Raw genomic sequence first — 16,789 nt, 5'->3', positions numbered from 1 at the left:
TTCATCCGTAAAGTTGCATTTTTATACATAATTTGTCTGACTGGTCAGGTCTTTGGAAGCTCTTAGTGCTACTGATGAAGACCAGACAGACACTGGAGTCAGGCTGCAGAACCACTTCAAATAGAATATCAGATATTTTGAACAATTACCTACCCCTCAGCCCACATCTGAGGTAGATTCGGGCTATTTATGCCATTTCTGCAGCGTTTCAGTTGAGAGAATGTTATTAATTGTTACATAAACAGCAATTATTTCAGTACTGCACTGCAAAGTGGAAAATGATTAATTTCACAGCAAATTTTTTCAAATAAATGCATTTTAATGATTGTGGTGTGCCACTTTGCTGTTACAGATGGAGAGAAAGAGACAATTCAGAAGAGAAATGTTTAACAGCTGGTATGAGCAGGGATCCTCCATGTTTTAGAAATGACACTTGCGTTTTTTATGGTTATAAGGTTGGAACTGCATAAGAATCTATACATAAGAACCACTAGCAGTAGGAATCTAGACTCTACTATGTGGAGTGTCTTTTTGTAGTTCTGTTTATCTGCTGGCTAGAAAATCTCTGGCCCATGCTACAGATTATAAATTCCAATTCTAAAGCAGTTTTAGAAGTAAGCAGATACATAATGAATTAAAAATATTGAACGATTCAATTTTGGATCTTCCATTTTTTACAGTGTCCTTAGATTTTTTTCTTTGTCTTGTTCACTCCCTCTACCAAACAAAGGCCAAAAGGAGAGTTGGCTGTCATGAGCACTCTGACTGTCTAGAAGTTAGGGGATGAAGAAAGAGGAGAGGAGTGTGTAAGAAAACACACACTTCATGTCCTGGCCAAGAATTAATAGTTTTGCAAACCACAAGATCTTGAAAACGTATCAAGGACTTCCTTAAATGATGTGGTGCTGAGTGAAAAAACAGGAGAGGCCATCGCAATGGAGATGTTTTTAATGTGCACATGTGTGTCTGTGAGTGCTCCTAGACACGCCTCGATGCAGTCTTCCCTAGCTAGACTTCACTTTGTCCACATCGGGGTTAATGTTCTCACACACAAAAATTTTTACAAAAATGATACCTAAGTCATGGATGTATGTAATCCCCCAAATATGGGCAATAGGAGTATCTTGCTGTTGTTGAACAAGATTGCTTCCAGCCTTGGTTGTTGTAATAAAGCACTTTGGCATACAGAAGCAGCAATGCCTTGCTAGTTTTGCTGTTTCTGCATGTCTGTCCTCCACCATGAAGTTATGGGATGCAACAATTCAAGGGAGCCTGTGCAATGTCTGGGTGATCAGCTTTCAAAGCCCTTTCCCAGTAATCTCTCAGCAATTTAAAATACTCTATGTATTTTAATACACATAGAGTTGTGATGACAGAGCATGTAAATATGTATGTCTTGGGCAAAAGAGAAATGTTTATGTAGCTAGACCTGGCTAACGAAAGAATTGTGCACCACCTGAAGCTTCAAATAAAATACATAAATGCATGTGCCAATGTTCAGATGTGACCACACAGAGACACAAAAATGCACACAATCAACTGCATGTGTCCTAAGAAACACATAGACACTAACATCTATACAGAAATGTATGCACAAAGACGTGTACCATGAGCTCATTATGATATCATGTAGAGATGGGATTTAAGATTGCCCCTGAATAGCATCCAGATTTTTAGCATTGTGGATACTGACCAGTAGAACAGACTGACCATGTTTATCCAGATCTCCCACTATACAGGCTGCACAATCTCACTCTCTGACACCTATACACAAACACCTTAGGTCATACATTGTGTATATGTGGGTCTGTGTATGTGATAGAGAAAAGACTGTTTATACTTAATGTAGATTATTACTTAAGATGTCAATCGATCCTGTAGTTATCCTGTTTATCCAATCTGCTATCACTAGTCATTCTTGGAAATACCTTAAACCTTGCAAATATAAGATAAAATTACAGTATCACAGCCTGAAGTGTACTATTGTACTATTTATCATATAAAGCTACACTCCTACTTTATTAGGAACACCAATACACCTGCCGCAGCTGTCGTGAAGGGCGGATGCAAATACAGAACTTCTTGATTTATTGACAGACACCAGCAACAGACTTAGGGAAACAGGCTCAGGAAAACAAACAAGAGGGAAGACACAGTAGGAACCGGCATTATCAGTGGCCAAAGATTGAATTGTCCCTGGGGGCCGTGACAGCAGCATGATGCATACAATTATACAGATAAAGGTCAAGAGGCTCAATTCATGTTCACATCAAACATCAGAATGAGGAAAAAATGTGATTTCAGTGACTTTGACAATGGCATGGTTGTTGGTGCCAGACAAGTTGGTTTGAGTATTTCAGAAACTGCTGATCGGCTAAGATTTTCATCCACAGCAGTCTCTAGAGTTTACACAGAATGGTGCAAAAAAAAAAAAAAATCACCTGATCTTATTCCAATCAAAAACTGTCCAGTTTTGGTGATCCTGTGCCCACTGTAACCTCAGATTCCTGGAACCCAGCTTCATCTTCTGCTGTTGTAAATCATAAGCTTTAAGTTTCATTGTGTTATCCCTACTGAGATGTTTTACTGCTGATTGTAAAGAGTAATTATTTACCATAGCCTTCCTTAAAATTTCTTCTCTGACCTCTCTCAATAACAAGGCATTTCTACTCACAGAATTGCTGCTCACTGAATGTTTATTTGTTTTTCACACCATTCTGTATAAACAATTTCTGAAATACTTAAACCAAGTCTGTCTGACACCAGCAACCATGCCACAGTTGAAGTCAATGAGATCACACTTTTTCCCCATTTTAATGTTTGTTGCAAACATTAACTGAAGCTCTTGACCATGATTGCATGCAATGTATGTGATTGTATGCAATGTTCATTCTTCGCTGGTGTTTAGCCCTTGTGCCACAATGACCCATGATTTTGGCTGTAGAAATAAATAAAAAGTTGAAAAAGGGGCAGAGACCGAAGTGATTTGATAATTTGACTAAGGCATGCAGGTTACATTTTGGGAAATGTTATAAAAGCCTAGTTTATATGCATTTGAGAACATATTAATATGACTCACACATTCTCATATAGCTCAAGATAAAACCAAGTAATCATGTCAATGCATCAGTTAAACCTTTTCTAATAAATTGTATTGTCACCATGCTGAAGTCCATGAAAAATGTTCATGGACTACTCATGCACAGATTGCTCTTAATTTCTATGTATTAGCAAAATTTTATTGCTTACAAGTGAGTGGGTAACCACCATTATTTAAGTTGTTTTTTTTTTTGTATTTTTTTTCTTATGAATGTATGCCAGTCACCTACAGTGAGGGAAATAAGTATTGGACAAGATTTAAATACAATATGTTTAGAAGAATGTTTAGAAGAAATCACACCTGAATATTTCCTCATTTGTAAGTTGCTTTGGATAAAAGCGTTTGCTAAATGAATAATTGTAAAAGTAAATGAATACTGTGGCCGATTAATTTCTTCATACAGGAAATGTCTTGAAGCTGTCATTACAAACAAAGGCTTCTCCACTAAGTATTAAATAAATTTCAGTTAGCGCGTTCAATATTTTTCTCCTGTGTCATTCCTCTTTATAACACATAACTTAATTTTGGACTTTAATGTTTGGATTCCTTTGTGTGTGGATTTCTTGAGTTAATACTCAAATACTCAAAGTCTGGTGAAAATTTCATGTGAATAGCCTCATTGGAAATATATATATATATATATATATTATATGTATATATATATATATATATATATATATATATATATATATATATATATATATATATATATATATATATATATGGAAGCATTCAATACTTATTTCCCCCAGTGTATACCTAAAGTTGACAGTAAGCATGAGGCTAAGTGAATCCTTAATAGAACAGCTTTGACCTAATATTTAATTTGAATATGTTTGAGTAACAGATAAGGTTCTTGTACAATTTCAGTTTGGGACTGAGTGGTTTGTTTCTGGTCTGTTTCTTAAACTCACAAGTTGTTGCTCATATTATGGTAGAATATCTCTCTCTCTATATATAAGTATACAATCTAAAATACCAATGCTGTTCCATTTTTGACAAAAGGTTTAACGAAATCTGCTACAGGTGGATGGCTGGTTAAATCAAAATAGTAAATCCTAGCTCAGCCAATGTTCTTACAAGAAAAAAAGAGACTTGATCAGTAGTGCAACTTACTGCCTGGATTATAATTTATATAATTAAAATATTCTTCTTATCATTAGTAATAATGACAATTACTAGCTGATTGTGTTCATGTGGAAATATGTTTGATGCCCTTAGCATTTCTGGTGCTTTTGTTTTTTGTTGTGTTGTATTTTTCTTATTTCAGTGCCTCTCTGACATTAAACATTAAATCCAATGTAGACGTAGTGGAGATAGCAAGTGCTGGACTCAAAATTCCAGAATGCAAATGTAACTTTATGAGAGAGTTACAGCAGAGACTTGGCTTGGCTAGTTAGCAATCTGAAAGATGAGGTTGAGGTGATGAGGTTGAGGGTGGTAGCTCACTGCTTAAAAAAATGTTGGACTACTGGTCAGAAGGTTGTGAGTTTGAATCCCAATACTGCCAAACTGCCACTGTTGGGCCCTTGAGCTTAACCCTCAACTGCTCAGTTGTATTAAAAAAATGAGATAAATGTAAGTCTCTCTGGGTAAGGGTGTCTGCTAAATGCCATAAATGTAAATGTGTTAGCATGAAAGTTTAAGCTTTGGAACCTGATATGTTTGAGCAGAGTGTACAGATGAGGAGGTGAGAGAGATGGACAGACTAAAAGACTAAAGCACTGCTCCATCACTCAGGTGCCACTATTAGCAGGAAGTTGAACATGAATTTTGTGTTTAATGTAGGAAACTGTTAAAGTGAGTGAAAATAGACCAACTTATTGATGAAAGAGGTATAAACCAAGAAACTTTTAAATGAATCATAAAATAAATCTTTTGCACAATTGAAGGTCACACATACAAACATACATACATACATACATATATATATGTATACACACACACACACACATACATACATATATATATATATATATATATATATATATATATATATATATATGTAAGCAAGTCATTCAGTGTGTATATTTCCTTTAAGCTGAACAGAAAAATGTGGTGCCTGTAAAAATGCAATTGTAGGTCTTCTTACTGGTTATTGTGCACATTGGGTGTATTTTATAAGAGTGTAGTATGATTATAAAATTAGAATGGGCAGACATGAGTGATTTCCTGCTGAATTGCGGACAAATTCTTCATAAATTATGGCTTGCCAACTGACTGCGGATTACCAGTGTCATTGGCAGCAAATGATGCCAGCAGATAGATAGGCAAAGAGAGAGTGACAGACTGAGATAGTGTTCTCTGTCATGAGGCTGGGCCACTGCCAGAAGAGCAATATGAGATGAATAGTTTTACATCTTAAGCTGAGTAGGTCTCTGCTCTTCTCTAATACTCCTGTAATGGGCTTTGCCTCAGCAAGCATGCATGTGCCCTATCTCTCATTATTTCAGATTCAGTCTCTATCTTTCTGTCTTAGATGTAATGGTAACTGTATGCCTGTAGTAACAGAAATAAAAGGTGCATTCTTTCTGAAGCTAATGGAATGTGCCAAAAGCAGCTAATTAAAATTCTGGGAATCATGTGTCATTGTACTAGATTTACTATCTACTTAGACATTTGAGCAATGGTTTTGTACATCCTCCACTGTCAACTAGTCTTACTTCTTGTTTCAGATATTCTTACAGAAGATTTGGAAGGCTCCTTGAATTACTTAAGTTAATTTATTTTTCTTTAAAGATATGTTCAAATATCTGATGCAAAGTGTGTGTATGTTGTACGTGAATATGAGTTATGTTTGTATGTATCCTACAATTCATTCATTAAAAGCTTTGTCAGACTGAAATGATTTCATGTCACAATTAAACATATGCACCTTCACAGTATTCTCATTTCACTACTGAAGACATTCAGATTCTGTTTATTTATTTATTTCTTAAGTTCAGTTAATGTCAGTACATTACTTTATTTCTTATATTTTCTAATATTTTGGATTATTTCACTCAGGTTGATGCCCTGAGGCTGCGTCTAGAGGAAAAAGAGTCCTTCCTGAATAAAAAGAGCAAGCAGCTGCAGGATGTAACAGACGAGAAAGGCACTCTGAATGGGGAAATACATGACTTGAAGGACATGCTGGATGTGAAAGAGCGCAAGATCATTGTGCTGCAGAAGAAGGTTAGTGCCAAAATGCCTACACTGAACACTAATAAAAGAAAACCATATTTACTGTTGAAATGAAAATGATAATCATGTCCTTGGAGACAATCTTGACAATGGAAATTAAGGTAATGAAAATTTATGAACAATAGTGCCACTGGTGACAATATTGCAGATACCAGTATGTATGATTTTAATATAGTTTGTGGTTATTGCAAATATCATAATAATGCTGTTGACAAAATTATGGCAAAAATTATGTTTAGAGTGATGATGGCTGTACTGATGTCAATTTATTATTACTTCCCTTACGTTCTCTTGCCATGCACAAACCAGCTTAATTTTGCTGTAATTTCTTCAAACAAAACACTTCATTAAACTACAAAAGGAGGGCTGATGGCACTTTATTATCTAATTCCATAAAACTTTTCTTTCCACAATTGTACTAGTGAGTTGTTTTTTGCATTGGTTTTGGCTGCCCCCCTGGTTCCGCTGCCCTGTTCCTGTCTGGGATTGTCCCAAGCTGTTGTGGGCTTTTCTTCGGTTTGGACCCTTCAAAGCCCAGATTGCTTTTGGCTCATGTTTCTCTGTTCTGAGTTTGACCCAGGTTGCCCTGTGCTCAGTTCTGTTTGCTTTGGGTTCTATTTGCTTGTTAGCTGTCCTGGGTTTTGGCTTGGGTCATCTATGGCCTTACTTACCCTGTCCTCTGGTCTGGGCCATGCTAGATTCCTGCAGCCTTGGCCTGGCTGTAAAATGGGATGGGTTTGGCTGCCATTTAGATCTAGTCTAATTCAATTAGTTTAGTCAAGGCAAAGATGATACACATGAGTTTAACTGTGTTGTTTGGTTGGATTACATTATGGGGCTGAGGGGCAATGTACCCAAGGGACGTCCGCTTACTCTTAAATGGATTAAACTGCTGTCCCTGTGATTTAATTACAGTTTTTGATTAGAAGGGTAAAGCCTGCTAAGAGATAATGAGCACAGGTGCTGACCTCTAAAGTCAGCCTGCATTCAAGGATGTGTGTGTATGTGTGCTTAACTGTCCTGTGTTCTCCCTCAGAACCGTAATGACTGTTTAGGTTAACCACACTTGCAGGTAGTCAACTACCTGCAGGGAGCCATTCTATTGCTCCCCTGGTCTAGACACAATGAACCCTCAAAACCGACAAAACACACACATACACACACATACACACACTCTCTCTCTCTCTCTCTCTCTCTCTCTCTCTCTCTCTTTCTCTCTCTCACTAGTTTCTCCCTGTTTTGTCTTCCACTCCTCTAATCCTAATCTATTTCTCAGTCCTGCAATTATCTCTCCTCTAATCTGTTCTGTCTCTGTTCTCTTTTACTAATTAACTGAATTAAAAGTGCAGTTCATCCACAACTCCCATTAAGATTTACCTCCAATTTTCTTTGAAGCCTGTTCCTAGATCAGCACAGTACTCCCTTAGCCTCTGTTAATACTGTACACTCTCTGTAATAGCATTGCCAGTCGAATGACAGATTTCAGGTCATTGAGTCCAACATTTTTGGCCAAGCATCCAACTTGGCTGTTATTAGATCGGCAGGTCCCAGGTCAGCAATCTCTCTAAGGCCAGCCCATTATGGAGACCTTTACAGTTTTTTCATGTATAGTCACTTATTTACCTGAGTAGCCCCTAGAGCCTCACCTCAGCTCATAGCAGGGTGATAACAAGCTTCATTGATTGTAGATTATTTATGAGGTATGAATTGGAATGGGTGCACTATTTGGTTATGGTATTGTATATCTAATGTACTTGATTCAGCTTGTTTTTCTTGTGAGGTATGGGACTTTTTAAACAGGAAATTTGGATATTTTGACTGGACAGAGTAAGAAATCTGAAAGCAAAGGCCTCGTAAAACAAGCGTCAGTGTTCGTACCAATATTTCACACACACACAGACACACACACACACACACACACCATCTCACCAACACCAACATCTCTTTTTTCAATTTGTATTTCCCCTCCATTGCTTCGTGTACTGGGGCTTTTTTTGTCAGAATGAGCATAACTCGGTTTGCACAATCATTGCACAGACATTTGCACATCTAGCTAAACCACGGCAGCCATAATGCATAGCCTAACTTTCCTCCACTAGCTTATAGCAAGGTTCCAAACAGAGTTATATAGAGGATTCCGAATAATTCTTACTCGTAGGATAAATATTTCACCTGTATTTCAGTAAATATTTCAGATATGCTGATATGCTGCATTCAGTTGATTTGATTTGTTCTCCAAACATTCTGTTCAGACAAATGTAAGGTAACAGTGTGTTGTGTTTGCACTAGAGTTATATAGCAATACAAATTTCTGAGCTATTGCAGTTATCTTCACTAGAACAACTACAAACTCTGGAAGTGGTGATTAAATTAAAGGTTAGAATTTTTCACAAAATTTTTTAAATTGTAAAATGTGCATATATATGTTCTCACATTGTTAATGCAATACTACTGTTTTGCTGGCAGTTTGTTAGCTATACATTGTGATACATATTATATGTTGTAGAAAATCATTCAAATATGCCACATTCAGTTGATCTGATTTGTTTTCCAAACATTCAGTTACATTGATTTTTAGGGAGCCTGAAACAAACAATTCTTGGATTAGGAAACTCTTCAGGACAAAGTACTTTGCAGTTTCTATGTATCATGACAAGCTGAATCTTTCTTTTAGCAACTTCAACAGATACAAAATCTGGTGGTATCGGCTTGGCATCAGGCCACATCACAACACCAAGTTGTCAATTATTTTTCCATAAAAATATGCACCACTGCATTTTATTCCTTACCTATAACAGCTTCCCGTCAGTTCAATCAAAAAGGCAGTTAGACCATTTAATAGTTTCTCACAAATTGGGCCACTGAAAATGCCACAGAAGCTGTTTAAAATAGCAAATTCAGAAACTCGTATGTGATTTCAAATCATTTAATCAAGTCAATGTTATTCTCTCACTCATGCTATGGTGTGTAGCCTTTTGCATTTCTGTCTGGTAGAAATGATAAAACAAAATGATTTATTTTGTTTTCATTATCTACATTATGCAGACTAGGATGGTGGATCTTTTACTGCAGTTATAGTTAGCATCTTGAACAAGTGAAAGCTCCAATGTGCTTGCTCAGAGGCCCAATTAATTAGACTAAAAAACAGCAACTAACATACTTTCACTTGAACGTATGACAAGATAATTATTTATTAATAAAGATTATGGACAGTAAGTGAGTGGATTAATTTATTTAAGGGATTCATTTATCCTTTGCTGATAATGTCTCTGGTGATGAAGCATTTTGTCACAAAATGGCAGAAATCTCTGGCTAACATTTTTGTTTATAAGCTGTCACATATAAGATATTTTGGCATGGATAGTGTCTTCATTCTCACTTGAGGTGTTTAAATGTGAGGTGTATGTGTTTGCTGTATTTAATACAGCACCGCCTGAGGGCCCAAAGATCACAGGTTTGTGATATTGATTTTCATCTTTGTCCTTTGCGCACAGAGATTTCTCCAGATTCTCAGAATCATTTGATGATATTATGTACTGCAGATGATGAGATATTAATAGTCTTCACAATCTTATGTTGAGGAACATTATTCTCAAATTGTTCCACAAAGTGTAGACGCAATTTTTTGCAGATTGGTGAATCTCTGCCCATCTTTACTTCTGAAAGACTCTGCCACTCTAAGATACTCTTATTTTATACCCAATCATGTTACTAAAATGTGCTTTTTATCTATAAAGTAGACCATTCTAGGACTCATCCCAGTATGCTTGAATTTCTTAATATACATTTTCCTTAAATCTGTATGTTGTCGTTTCAGTTTCAGTTATAAACAATTTGTGTGATAACTGTATTATGCATAGTTTTTCCTATTTGTATGCTCTATCCTAATTTGGCTCACAGAGGTGGACTCATAATAGAGTACATTATGAGCTGACATTTTATAAATATATGAATGTCTGCTATAGACAATAGTTTACTAAACAAAACCTGATTGGCATTAATTAACTGTTTATACAGCTTGAGATGTACACTTTAGATTTAACAGTTAATTTTTTAAACACATTTGTTAGTTCAGCCATAATATGTATCCCCTTGGTAAAAATGCTGGACTAAGAAAATGAAAAACAAATGAAACACCACCTGACGTTGGAGGTCAAACTTCCCCAATGAAAACAGATGATTGATAAGGGTGAGTGTGTTGCCATTGTTTGGCTATTGCCTCCTTTGTGTCACACACACAGATTTATACAAACAAGCAAATCACATATCCCATAAGAAACAATGTGAAAAACAGTGTGGAATAAAAAAATAAAAATAAAATAACACATTTGCAAAGTGAATAAATGACACAGATCTGTCAGTGAAAATGTTGGGTTAATAATGCTGTAGTTTAAATTCATGCTGTGCAAATCCCTTCACATGCTGAAATTGTGATATTTTCAACTTACACATAACTTGCAAAATTTTAGACATATTTTTTGTGAATATCTATATCTATATCTATATATATATATATATATATATATATATATATATATATATATATATATATATTCAGAGTTTATAACAAATAACAACAAACATAACAAGAACAAACAAATAGCAAAAAGCCTAAGAGACACACACAATAAAATCAATGACCTTAGACAAAAATGCCTTTTTTAACAGGAGTTGAGCAACCAGTAGTATTCTCTTGTGGTTTAGATTGAAAGATGAGTCATCTCTGAGCAAGATAAACACTGGGGAAGTTTTAATATCTCATTCTAAAAGAGAAAACAGGTATGCTTCAGTTTTCCAAAGACATTTGACATCTCCAGAATACATGGACAAAGGTACCAATAACATTTGAGGAGTGTTAGAACACAAATGATCAAAAGTGTCATTTGGAATGCATGATGGGGAGTTATAAAAAACCTATGTGCAAATTTATAATGAATCAAATGGAGAAAAAAATTCTTAGAGCAAACACATTCTTCGGGAATTATCCCAATGAAAATTGTCTCCTTACCCAACATGATCTGTGCAGGAAGAAAGTCTTAACAAAATTAAAGGACTTAATGGAGTGCAAATTCATTTTGAACAGAGCTGACCTGTAAAATTGTGAAAATGTATAATGCTTATTATTATTAATGGTCAAATATTAAAATTCTTTTGCCCCTTCGGAGCTTGAACCCTATTGTTTTCGTTAGTTTTGTTATTATTATTATTATTATTATTATTATTATTATTATTAGGGGTCAAGTCCCGAAGGAATTAACCCATACTGTTTTCGAGGGATACAACTGCGAGCCCGCCAAAATGGGCATGAGGGTATATCTCCATAAGGCTTGGAGGGATTGTGACAAAACTTGGTATGTGTCATCAGCATTAGGTCCTGAGGTTAGCTGCAGCGTTTCGGAAGAACAGCACCTAGTGGTCACGAGACATAAAAAGATATGTTTCATGCCGAGAAGAATGATGCCAATTATGTCATGGTTGAGCAAATTTCCTGTCCGGTATTTTTAATTGTTTTGAAAACATACTTTTTCTAACTTCTCATATGCCGTTTGTCTGATTTGCATGAAAGTTGGCCTGCATCATCTAGATGCACGCACGAGAAAAAGTTATTCACAGAATTTTGATAAACCATACCATATTCGAATGGCGCTTCAACGAATTCTACAGCAAGCATGCCAAAATGGAAGTGAGGGTATACTCCGTAACGTTTTAGTGTATGCATACCAAACTTATTATTTGTCATAGCCATTATGACTCAAGGGTGCCTGCTCAGTTTCGGATCAGTGCCCTCTAATGGTCATGAGATATGAAAAAAGCACATTTTTGCTTATAACTTCTGAACAGTTTGTCATAAAATCTCATTAAAATAATCAAATTGGTCTCATTAGATTCAGTGGGGCATACAGAGTCCAACAATATGAAAAATTCCTATGTTGGCCATTTTGGATGTCGGCCATTTTGAATTACGTCATAAAATGCTGTATTTTACAAACAACTTGGCTTATCATTACAAAACTTGGTATGTGTCTGTGGCACAATGCGCTGAAGAGACTCAAAAAGTTGTGGGACAGTGCCTACTTGTGGTCAAGAATTATAATGCTAGTTCTAAAAAAACGATAATAGCTATTGACTCCTTTTGCCTACCATCATGAGACAGGTCTTGATAGATTCCGTAGTTCAGCCGAGAACAACGATACCAATTATGTCGTGGTCGAGCAAACTCCTGTCTGCTATTTTAAAATTTTTTGAAAACCTAATTTTTCTAACTCCTCCTAGACCATTGGGCCGATTTGCACGAAAATGGCCTGCATCATCTAGAGGCACTTCCCACAAAAATCTATTCACAGAATTTTGATAAACCATACCGTTTTTAATGGTGCTTCAAAGAATTTGAAGAATGAGCAAAATTGAACAAGAGGCTGTATCTCCGCAATGCTTTGAGGGATTGTGACAAAACGTCTGGGTTAACCCTGTTCCCTGAGAAGGGAACAAGATGTTGCATTTAGTATAACAGTATGAGGAGTGCCCCTCATGTGCGACCGGCATCTGAAGCTTGTGTAAATTCATGCCTCTTTATAGGCCCACCATGATCAGGTGACGTGGCAATTAAGCGCATTGTGTGATATAAATATGGCACCTGTGAACCGCGCCGTCAGCCTCTATTATCTGAAGTGAAGACGCAATTCAAAGGGAACTCCACGTTGCATTTAGCATAACACTATGGGAATGAGAATACCCACTCCGTCATACCGAGGGTATGGCCTGTTCATAAAGACCCAAGCCCAAGGGTCACTGCAAGACACTTGAGCCCGGGGTGGAATGAATATCCAGGCTGTAATGTCGAATGAATGTGTGTGGCGTAGACCACCCTGCAGCAGCACACACATCCTGTAAGGATACCCCGTTGGACAAAGCCTTCGAGGAGGCGACCCCCCCTAGTGGAATGAGCCCTTATGCCCAGAGGTGTAGCGAGACTGTGCGCCTCATAAGTGATAGATGTTGCTTCCACTATCCAATTGGAGATGTGCTGCTTTGACCCAGCATCACCTCTACTGTCGCTGCCAAGCAGACCAGCAGCTGCTCCGACTTACGCCACTGGCCGGAGCGGTGAACGTAAGTACAGAGAGCCTTTACTGGACACAGCAGGTACATTCTCTCTTGTTCCGGTGTGAGGAACAGAGATGGGCAGAAAGCCTGCAACACCACAGGCTGGGCAGCAGATGTAGGCACCTTAGGAATATAATCTGGCCTAGGATACAGGAAGACCTTGGCTAATCCAGGGGTAAAGTCAAGACAGGAAGGGGCAACTGAGAGAGCTTGTAGATGTCAGGGCCAGCAGTAGAGCTACCTTTAGAGTCAGAAGCTTCTCAGAGGCTGATTCTAAGGGCTTAAATGGGGCACCTGACAGACTTTCCAGGACCACAGAAGGTCCCAGGAAGGTATGCACGGCCAGCAGATGAGCTTCAGCCGCCTGACACCATGCATAAACCTTGAAGTAAGAGGATGTTACCCCACAGAGGCTCCATCAACAAGGCCGTGGCTGGCCGAAATGTAGCTATTGCGCAGTTCACTGGGCAAATTTTTCAAGCTGGCGTTCTTCACGCCACAAGACAAAAAGCCGCCACTTGAGCGTATACAATTTCCTCATGGATGGTGCGCTAGGGTTCAACATGGTCTCTACAACCTCAGTTGTGAGACCAGAATCTTTGAGCTGATGCCCCTCAGGGGCCAGACCCAAAGTTTCCATAGTTTCGGCCGAGAGTGATAAATCAGCCCTCCGGCTTGAGACAGTATATCCACTCTAAGGATTCAAATGGGGCACCTGACAGACCTTTTAGGACCACAGAAAGGTCCCAGGAAGGTATGTGCGGCCAGCAGATGAGCTTCAGTCACCTGACACCACGCATAAACCTTGAAGTAAGAGGATGTTGCCCCACAGAGGCTCCATCAACAGGGGCATGGCTGGCTGAAAAGGTGGCCACGTAAACCCTGATTGTAGAAGGAACCCACCCCGCTGAGAAACGTTCTTGTAAGAACTCCAGGACTGTAGCTATTGCGCAGTTCACTGGGTCTACAGTGGATCCCTGTGGATGGGAATCTCCCAAGGAGTGTCATCTAGCAGGGATATTATCTCTGAGAGCCATATTCGAGCTGGCCAATAAGGTGCTACTAGCAGACATAGACTGTCTTGGCGAACTCTCGCCAGAACTGAGCAGAGTGATCCGGGGAAAAGCGTACAGATGTGACCTGCCTGAACAGGGGGCGCGGACATAATCCTCCCTGGTGTTCAATATATGAGACCACCGCTGTGTTGTCTGTAAACACATGGTGACCTCTCAATTGAGGAGGAAGGAATTTCAATGGAAGAAATATGGTCCACATTTCTAGGCAATTTATATGCCACTCCAGATGAGAGCCGCTCCAGAGACCGTGAGCTGGGCAGCTGTCTAAGACCGCACTCCAGCCTGTGAGGGAGGTGTCTGTCATTACCATCTTGCGCTAAGGAGACACCCCTAGAGTGTGACCCAAGGCTAGGAACCGGGGACACTCAAATTCTCAGAGCACGTAGGCATCGCCGTGTGACACTGATTACTCTAAGAGGTTTCGTCTTTGGACGAAATCCCCAACTTCTCAGCCACCACTGAATGGTCTCCTGTGCAATAGGCCCAATGGAATGACGTTGGCTACCAATAAGCTCCAATACTCTCCCATAGAAGCTGGAGGGGATGCCAAGATCCAGCTTTATCTTGCTCAATGCATAATACAATAATTTCCCTATAGCTAAAATAGAACCGGGCCTTTTTGTATATCATGAATAATTCATATTTTTAGTCTGTGTAATTAGTTACTTTTTTGTATTAGTATAAAAGAGTGACCATTCTTGTAATCTATGATTAATCTACGTGTGAATCATTCATGTCTGTGATGATAATACCACCATAAAATAACAATGCTGGACAGCATTACACATACACAAGACACAATATTTTTAATTATTTATTCTTAGAATGCAGCATGTTGTTGATTTGTTTAAGTTACCTACATCTTTGTGTTTTGTTTATTGATGTGTTAGCTTGATGATTAAGGCGAAATTACTAACATGAACTAACATGATAATTGGTAAGCCTCGGTATAAAAAAGGTTTTGTGACATATGCTTGCATTTATCTAATATTTTTTATTATGAGATTATTATAAATAAAGTATAATATTATTTAGTCTGTTTATATGCTTTACACATTTCAAGCTTTACATTTTCTTATTCTTTTGGCAGATTTAGCTTCTTTCTAGAAATTATGATCTCTTTTTACCAGAGACCAAAAAAGGGAATTTCCGTCTGTTTTGGGGCTGCCCGTGTTCAGCATTGAATTTATTTGTAATGTCACACTGCACAGTGGTGGTTAATGGCTGATATGAAAGACTTGAAGAATTCTTCATAACTATTTCTTTTTTTACCTATAGGTTTAAATATCATATTATTGTGGCAGTTGTATACAGTGTATTACTATCAAAATAGCTTCAGTTGTGCTGTCCATTTTATCTCAGTACCAATGTTACTGTGGAGAAGTGCGAATTGTTTACACAGCTTGGGGCTCACACTCCTCTCTTTTCCCATCACCATGCACACCAGCAGTTAAACACAGAGTCATGATACTCTATACACAGAAACCCAACAGTATCCTGACTAATCTTATAACAGACTTGCAGTGATAAAATAATTCATTCATTTATACTGATTGAAAATGTCAGATGAGTCAATTTCCATTCTGCCATTATGAGAAACATTAGAAACCTTATTTGTCAATAGAACATTGTTAGAATTAAACCCAGAGATGAGTGGACCCAAACGCAGAACAGAGACTGAAGGTTAACAGGATTTATTGTAGAAGCTTGGGTGTAATGGGAATGAAGTGAGAATGAGTCGTTGAAGTTGGGATTCGAACTCAGGTCTGCTGCATGAGTGCTCAGCCAAAGCTCCACTGGAAAAGGGGGAGCAGGGCTGAGTGTGAGCAGGTTAGAGAGTTGTCGAGGCTGGGGCTCGAACTCAGGTCGGTAGCGTGAAAGCTGAGCGTGGAGCAGGAGATTCACAGCAAGGCAGGACTGGACGTAGCCGGAAGTGATCTGAAAGTGAGCATGCAGACAGCGTGAGCAGTTAACCTGGAACGCGGGGGAAAAGCAGACCGGATGAGCACAGGGAAACCCGACAACAAAAAACACAAGACATAACAAGGAAAACAAACGCGAGGAAGACCGGAAGTGTACCGTACTGAAGCTGGAACAATCTGGTGATGAGTGGCTAAAGAACTGGGGTTTATATACACTGCTGATTGATGAGCTGATGAGAAGCAGGTGAGTCAATGATTCAATCAGACAGTCTGAGAGGTTGAGCGCCACACCCAGAGACACACGCGCACACACACACACACACACATACACACACACTAACAGAAACACAAGGAAGAGAAAACACTGGAAACATGGGGAAGGGAAAAACAGGGAACACAGGAAA

Source organism: Ictalurus furcatus, chromosome 5 (assembly GCF_023375685.1).
Source record: "Ictalurus furcatus strain D&B chromosome 5, Billie_1.0, whole genome shotgun sequence".
In the NCBI taxonomy this organism is placed as follows: Eukaryota; Metazoa; Chordata; class Actinopteri; order Siluriformes; family Ictaluridae; genus Ictalurus; species Ictalurus furcatus.
Note: the sequence above shows the minus strand (reverse complement) of the source record.